General features: G+C 41.9%; 1 non-coding gene across 1 annotated transcript; it reads right to left on the bottom strand.

The window, feature by feature from the left end:
• Positions 1-1,664: 1,664 nt before the first annotated feature.
• Positions 1,665-1,746, bottom strand: trnai-gau (transfer RNA isoleucine (anticodon GAU)). The gene has a single exon. It is a non-coding gene; the product is annotated as a tRNA-Ile (tRNA).
• Between the last annotated feature and the right edge of the window lie 7,161 nt (positions 1,747-8,907).

An 8,907-nucleotide genomic window follows, 5' to 3' on the forward strand; every position in this document is an offset into this window, starting at 1 on the left:
ACTTGACGGTGGCCAGCATCACTGAAAGAGACAAGTCACATTCTACATTCTTCCAATGAAGACTTTGACCTTTTACCGTGTTTTAGCGAGTCCTAGAAAAACTGGGAATGCATGGTGCAGATGAACGCAGCAGAAATTGAAGCAACTGCGATTGTTTCAGTTTGGTCTTGCACCTGTGGAACTGGTCACAAGCCAGATACACCGCCAAGTAACAAATGCAAGAACACGATGACTGCTACCTAATCAACACATTTCAGAATCAGATGATTAAGGGCTCCAAAATTAAAAGTTGAATTGCAAAGGAAGCCAGAGATGAAGACACAATGACAAATTGCCCCATGTCAAACTTTGTAATTCACGGTGGCCAGCATCACTGAAAGAGACGAGTCACATTCCATATTCTTCCAATGAAGACTTTGACCTTTTACTTTGTTTTCGCAAACCCGAGAAAAACTGGAGATGCATGGTGCAGATGAACGCAGCAGAAATTGAAGCAACTGCGATTGTTTCAGTTTGGTCTTGCAACTGTGGAACTGGTCACAAGCCAGATACACCGCCAAGTAACAAATGCAAGAACACGATGACTGCTAACTAATCAACACATTTCAGAATCAGATGAAGGGCTCCAAAATTAAAATTTGAATTGCAAAGCAACCCAGAGATGAAGGAACAATGGCCAATTGCCCCATATCAAACTTTGTACTTCACGGTGGCCAGCATCACTGTAAGAGACAAGTCACATTCTACATTCTTCCAAAGAAGACTTTGACCTATAACTTTGTTTTCGCAAACCCGAGAAAAACTGGAGATGCATGGTGCAGATGAACGCAGCAGAAATTGGAGCAACTGCGATTGTTTCAGTTTGGTCTTGCACCTGTGGAATTGGTCACAAGCCAGATACACCGCCAAGTAACCAATGCAAGAACACGATGACTGCTAACTAATCAACACATTTCAGAATCAGATGAAGAAGGGCTCCAAAATTAAAATTTGAATTGCAAAGGAACCCAGAGATGAAGACACAATGACAAATTGCCCCATGTCAAACTTTGTACTTGACGGTGGCCAGCATCACTGAAAGAGACAAGTCACATTCTACATTCTTCCAATGAAGACTTTGACCTTTTACCGTGTTTTCGCAAATCCTAGAAAAACTGGGAAGGCATGGTGCAGATGAACGCAGCAGAAATTGGAGCAGCTGCGATTGTTTCAGTTTGGTCTTGCACCTGTGGAACTGGTCACAAGCCAGATACACCACCAAGTACCAAATGCAAGAAAGTACACGTTGACTGATCACGAATCAACAACATTCAGAATCAGACAAAGAAGGGCTCCAAAATTTAAATTTAAATTGCAAAGGAACCCGGAGATGAAGACACAATGACCAATTGCCCAATGTCTAACTTTGTACTTCACGGTGTCCAGCATCACTTAAAGAGAGGAGTCACATAACAAATTCCTCTTATGAAGATTTTGACCCATTACTGTGTTTTTGCAAACCTGAGAATAGTTGAGGTTCATGGCGCAGAGGGACAAAGCAGAAATTAGAGCACTTGCAGTTGTTTCACTTTAGTCTGCCCTGATGGAATTGGTCTCAAGCCAGATAAATCACCAAGTAGGAAATGTTAGAATACGATGAGGATGGGATAGGAAATGTTAGACTACGATGAGGATGGGATTTGAACCAATGCGTGTAGAACACAACAGATTATCAATCCATCACCTTAACCACTCGGTCACCTCATCAGTTTTTTTAACGTTGGATGTCAGAGGAATGGTAGTGACCTACGCCAACTGCGTCCGTGTGTTGCACTGACAATAGCATTGGTCCCTGGAATCATGTGCTTGTGGGGGAATTATCTCAAGTGGTAGAGCGCTCATCTAGTGTACGAGGGGTAGTAGGATCGATGCCCACATTCTCCAGTAGTTCATGTTTTCTCTGTATTTTATTGTCTCAAAAACCATGGATGAAACCTGAAGCCAGGCAGTTTTTTCAAGCTCATAAATGGGCTCAGATCTGGTTCGTTTTTTCAAAAACAAAGACACTTTTTGTTATTTTTCATCCCGAAAACAAAAGACACTTCTTTGAGAACACTTCGTTGTCCAAAACCTAGGAAGCGGCCTCTCACCTAACAGCCCTTTATAAAAGAGCCAAGAAACCTAGAGATGAAGGGACAATGACCAATTGCCCCATGTCAAACTTTGTACTTCACGGTGGCCAGCATCACTGAAAGAGAGGAGTCACATTACAAATTCCTCTTATGAAGATTTTGACACATGACTGTGTTTTTGCAAACCTGAGAAAAACTGGAGATGCATGGTGCAGATGAACGCAGCAGAAATTGGAGCAACTGCGATTGTTTCAGTTTGGTCTTGCAACTGTGGAACTGATCACAAGCCAGATACACTGCCAAGTAACAAATGCAAGAACACGATGACTGCTAAGTAATCAACACATTTCAGAATCAGATGAAGAAGGGCTCCAAAATTAAAATTTGAATTGCAAAGGAACCCAGAGATGAAGACACAATGACAAATTGCCCCATGTCAAACTTTGTACTTGACGGTGGCCAGAATCACTGAAAGAGACAAGTCACATTCTACATTCTTCCAATGAAGACTTTGACCTTTTACCGTGTTTTAGCGAGTCCTAGAAAAACTGGGAATGCATGGTGCAGATGAACGCAGCAGAAATTGAAGCAACTGCGATTGTTTCAGTTTGGTCTTGCACCTGTGGAACTGGTCACAAGCCAGATACACCGTCAAGTAACAAATGCAAGAACACGATGACTGCTAACTAATCAACACATTTCAGAATCAGATGATTAAGGGCTCCAAAATTAAAATTTGAATTGCAAAGGAACCCAGAGATGAAGACACAATGACAAATTGCCCCATGTCAAACTTTGTAATTCACGGTGGCCAGCATCACTGAAAGAGACGAGTCACATTCCATATTCTTCCAATGAAGACTTTGACCTTTTACTTTGTTTTCGCAAACCCGAGAAAAACTGGAGATGCATGGTGCAGATGAACGCAGCAGAAATTGAAGCAACTGCGATTGTTTCAGTTTGGTCTTGCACCTGTGGAACTGGTCACAAGCCAGATACACCGCCAAGTAACAAATGCAAGAACACGATGACTGCTAACTAATCAACACATTTCAGAATCAGATGATTAAGGGCTCCAAAATTAAAATTTGAATTGCAAAGGAACCCAGAGATGAAGACACAATGACCAATTGCCCCATGTCTAACTTTGTACTTTAACGGTGACCAGCATCACTGAAAGAGACGAGTCACATTCCACATTCTTCCAATAAAGACTTTGACCTATTACTTTGTTTTCGCAAACCCGAGAAAAATTGGAGATGCATGGTGCAGATGAATGCAGCAGAAATTGGAGCAACTGCGATTGTTTCAGTTTGGTCTTGCACCTGTGGAACTGGTCACAAGCCAGATACACCGCCAAGTAACAAATGCAAGAACACGATGACTGCTAACTAATCAACACATTTCAGAATCAGATGAAGAAGGGCTCCAAAATTAAAATTTGAATTTCAAAGGAACCTAGAGATGAAGGAACAATGGCCAATTGCCCCATATCAAACTTTGTACTTCACGGTGGCCAGCATCACTGTAAGAGACAAGTCACATTCTACATTCTTCCAATGAAGACTTTGACCTTTTACTGTGTTTTCGCAAGCTCTAGGAAAAGTGGGAATGCATGGTGTCGATGAACACAGCAGAAATTGGAGCAACTGCGATTGTTTCAGTTTGGTCTTGCACCGGTGGAACTGGTCACAAGCCAGATACACCGCCAAGTAACAAATGCAAGAAAACGATGACTGCTAACTAATCAAAAAATTTCAGAATCAGACAAAGAAGGGCTCCAAAATTAAAATTTGAATTGCAAAGGAACCCAGAGATAAAGGCAAAGGCCAATTGCCCAATGTCTAACTTTGTATTTCACGGTGTCCAGCATCACTGAAAGAGAGGAGTCACATTGGAAATTCCTCTCATGAAGATTTTGACCCATTACTGTGTTTTTGCAAACCTGAGAATAGTTGAGGTGCATGGTGCAGAAACGTGAAGCAGAAATTAGAGCACTCACAGTTGTTTCAGTTTAGTCTGTCCCTATGGAATTGGTCTCAAGCCAGATAAACCACCAAGTAGGAAATGTAAGAACACGATGAGGATGGGATTCGAACCACACGCATGGGTACGAATCCCATGCGTGTAGAACGCAGTGGATTAGCACTCCATCACCTTAACCACTCGGTCACCTCATGACTCTTTTTGTGTTGGATGTCAGGGGAATGGTAGTGACCTACGCCAACTGCATCCGTATGTTGCACTGACAATAGCATTGGGGAATTAGCTCAAGTGGTAGAGCGCTCGTTGCGCAAAGGATGGGGCCCAATCTTTGAGCTTCCCCGCACACGCCGGAGCGGCGGAAAAGTCTCGCGGCGGCCAATTTTTTCCTGCGACGATAAACGGGGGACGCCCGGGGATTTTTCGGCGCGTCGCATTTTATGGATCGGTCGAAATGCGCGCGCCGCGGGGCTGTTGGAACCCGCGACCCTCGGCATACAATGCCGGGTGCGCGCGCCGTTCTTATACGTCATCCTTCCGCAATGTATCCGTCACGTGGAGAGCACGTTCTTTCACTTTAGACAATTCAGATTGTGCCATATGTTTAGATTCCTCGCTTGTTTCAATTGATTCCTGGATAGCAATTTACCTCTTAAATGAATGAAGTATTTTTCCCATTTGATTTGCTTTTCATTCATTAGAACAGAATAGAATAGAATAGAATAGAATAGAATAGAATAGAATAGAATAGAATAGAATAGAATAGAATAGAATAGAATAGCCCTTTATTGTCATTATACAGTTGTACAATGAAATCTCCCTTTACAGTGCAGGACAAGAAAAAAAAAATCTCTAAAGTGGCTTGCAAGAATAAAGTATAAAATCTAAAAAAATATAAAATATGTAGGAAGTAGTCCTATGTTCAGGCAGTGCAAATAATTGAAGTGAAGTAGCAGCAGTTGACAGTGAAGGCCAGAGGTTGTGCTAGACTTTTTCGTTGTCTGTCATTTTGACTGACAGGGTCATAAAAATCCGGTCATAATCTATCTTTACCCGTCACTTAAATTTTTAAAATGATGATAATGACATTGTGGTGACCCTTTGTTTGGCATAATTCACCTTCCGTACTTGTGTGTCCATTTGGCTGAGCGCGTTAGCGGCTACGACACAGTCACGTGACAGATACACTTAAGAGCCGCGCGCGTTCCGGCTTGAATAGAGAGTTCACAGAGAGCAGCAGAGCTACAGCGGCTGGACACAGCAATTCGATCTAACAAGACTCTTAACATTGCATACCGCTTCAACATATTCAATAGTATTTAGTTTTCATTCATTTTATATTAATATTCTGTCCGAACAAGCTTAACAGACAACCCACACCGTGCCATCACACATCAAGCAGATGAATATGTAACTTTTTCTCCGCAGTGACAAAAACAGCTGACTGTGGCCCCAGTAGGTAGGCTACATTATGGAACAATGAAATTAACAGTTCACCTGCTGTGGCCTGAACGGAGTCTTACACCTTCCTCCTGGTGCGCATGGACTTGAATTGCGTGCCCGCTTGTGCAGTCCCTGTTTTTTCCCATCTTTTGTCAACACCATCGTCGTTTTGGGGCTTTTTGAAGAAACTTCGGACACTCAGTTGCTTTGACATTTTTCAGAGTAAGGCCAACGATGTCATGCATCAAGAGAGACAATAGCTAATTAATATGATCATTCGCCACCCTGTGGTCGGGGGTGTGAATTGCAACCTGTCAAAATGACTGGTGGACTTCAGTTTTTTCCGTCACCATTTTAAAAAATCGGTCAACGACGGAAAATATTCGGTTAACGTGACCCCTGGTGAAGGCATTGAATATTGCACACAATTACACTATCCCGACAACTTCATTCCTTAACCTATTTTCGTTTGTCAATATGTATAGTTTATGAATGGTGTAATATGTACTCGGCCTAGTGAAGTAGCAGTACAAAATGCAGTCTAAATTTTCCTCTTTAAATAACATATAGTCATAGAATCCAATTTCATGTTTACTTTAATACCCAGTACTACTTTATATTACTTGCATAAACTATTACTACAAATATGTTTAGCACAAAGAATCAGTGAGTCAGTATTTATTTACAAAACGATATGCAAGACATAACACACTTACCTTAATGAACACACTAGTAAATTAAGAGTAAATTAAAAAAAAAATGCAAATAATGTCCAAATATAATGCAGTATTTAGTCATATAAAATTAAACATGACATAATATATAGACAGGAAAAGGGTAATAGAATTTACATTTTAGTGCGATAAATGGGTTCACATATTTACAGTTTATTCTACATTATTTACAAGTGTGTCAACATCCAGATTATTTTTATGGGGGCGGGTTTCTCAGTTGTTTCTAGTTACCAGGCCTAGTGGAATAGCAGTACAAAACGCAGGCTAAATTTATCTTTAAATGACACATGGTCATAGAAAAAAAAAAACAAAAAAAAATTAGACCACCCTTGGATTTCTAGAATTTCATGTGACTTTAATGCTCAGCACTATATATTACTTGACTAATATGTTGTTTAGCACAAATCAGTGAGTCAGTATTTATAAAATGATATGCAAGACATAACACACCTTAATGAACACACTAGTAAATTTGAATAAAAACAACATTCAAATAATATCCAAATATAATGCAGTATTTAGTCATATAAAATTAAACATGACATAATATATACACAGGAAAAGGGTAATAAAATTTACATTTTAGTGGGATAAATGCGTTTACATATATACAGTTTCTACATTTACAAATGTGTCCACATCCAGATTATTTTTATGAGGGCGGGTTTCCCAGTTTCTGCTGCCGCTGCTCATTCAGCCACTCTTCTAAAGTTTTGCTTCCAAATAAAATGGAGCAAAATGAGGCCCTGTTGAAGCGGCTGTGTCCAAACTCTTTAGTTTTGGCCTGCCACTGGGGCAACAGGGGTTAGAGCCCTGACAGGGGCAGCTGAGGTCCCACCTGCACCAGGGTATAGAACAATGACCTGGGGGAGTGATGCAGGAGCTGGGGGAGCAGGAGGAGCTGCTGGAGCAATGGGCCGCACGGCAGTGGCACTAGCAGGTCGCCAACCCGGCTGCAACATAGGAGCCTGTCCCGTCCTGTTTGGAGGAAGGACGAACTCATGCTGGGGCCCTGACGTGGAGGGATGCTCCTCCAGCCTTTCCCGTGGAGCAGGAAACCGAGCTGGCCACAGCGATGCGGTCCTCAGAAGCAAGGCCATGGGAAAGGACACATCGCTCCTGAGAGTTCTCCCGTCGATTAAATCTGCAGCCATAAAACGTAAACATTACAAATGACGGCTAAAGTTTTTACTTAAATGTCAATATAAAATATAGAAAACATTGTGCTTACCACTGATTAGATGAGTTGACCACAACCACAAGGATGTTAGAGGTGCATGAGCAAGGGGTGGATCCTCAAGCAGTCAGCCGGTTGAGATGAATGATATTTTATTGGTGAACACGAGATAGTTGATGACGTGAGAGCTAAGGCAGAAGGTGGGTGACGTTAGGCTTGGAGTAGTTTAGCCGGGGCAAAGAGGCGGCTCGGAAGGAGGCAGGTGTGGAATCCGACAATCAGCGCTGAGGCAAGAGCAAAAATAGTCAAAAAAAAAAAAAAAACAGTAATCAAATGGATGAATCAAAAATGTTAAGATGTTAAGCAACTGACAGAGGTAAGCAGACAAGTTGATCGGGCGAGGAGGTGGTGGCGTCCACTGGCTTTTAAAAATGGTTGATTGTTATTGCCCACACCTGTGGCCGCTCCACCCGTCAGAGATCCCAACCCGTAATCAGATAAAAACACGTGCACCTGCCCAAGGAGGGTCTGGTCTCAGGAGGGATGGGCGGAGGCACTAAAAAAGGAGGACTGGGACTATATTTCGTATTTTCAGTGCCTTGCAAAAGTATTCGGCCCCCTTGAATCTTGCAACCTTTCACCACATTTCAGGCTTCAAACATAAAGATATGAAATTTAATTTTTTTTGTCAAGAATCAACAACAAGTGGGACACAATCGTGAAGTGGAACAACATTTATTGGATAATTTAAACTTTTTTAACAAATAAAAAACTGAAAAGTGGGGCGTGCAATATTATTCGGCCCCTTTACTTTCAGTGCAGCAAACTCACTCCAGAAGTTCAGTGAGGATCTCTGAATGATCCAATGTTGTCCTAAATGACCGATGATGATAAATAGAATCCACCTGTGTGTAATCAAGTCTCCGTATAAATGCACCTGCTCTGTGATAGTCTCAGGGTTCTGTTTAAAGTGCAGAGAGCATTATGAAAACCAAGGAACACACCAGGCAGGTCCGAGATACTGTTGTGGAGAAGTTTAAAGCCGGATTTGGATACAAAAAGATTTCCCAAGCTTTAAACATCTCAAGGAGCACTGTGCAAGCCATCATATTGAAATGGAAGGAGCATCAGACCACTGCAAATCTACCAAGACCCGGCCGTCCTTCCAAACTTTCTTCTCAAACAAGGAGAAAACTGATCAGAGATGCAGCCAAGAGGCCCATGATCACTCTGGATGAACTGCAGAGATCTACAGCTGAGGTGGGAGAGTCTGTCCATAGGACAACAATCAGTCGTACACTGCACAAATCTGGCCTTTATGGAAGAGTGGCAAGAAGAAAGCCATTTCTCAAAGATAGCCATAAAATGTCTCGTTTAAAGTTTGCCACAAGCCACCTGGGAGACACACCAAACATGTGGAAGAAGGTGCTCTGGTCAGATGAAACCAAAATTGAACTTT

The sequence above is a fragment of the Corythoichthys intestinalis genome, chromosome 16 (assembly GCF_030265065.1).
Source record: "Corythoichthys intestinalis isolate RoL2023-P3 chromosome 16, ASM3026506v1, whole genome shotgun sequence".
NCBI lineage: Eukaryota > Metazoa > Chordata > Actinopteri > Syngnathiformes > Syngnathidae > Corythoichthys > Corythoichthys intestinalis.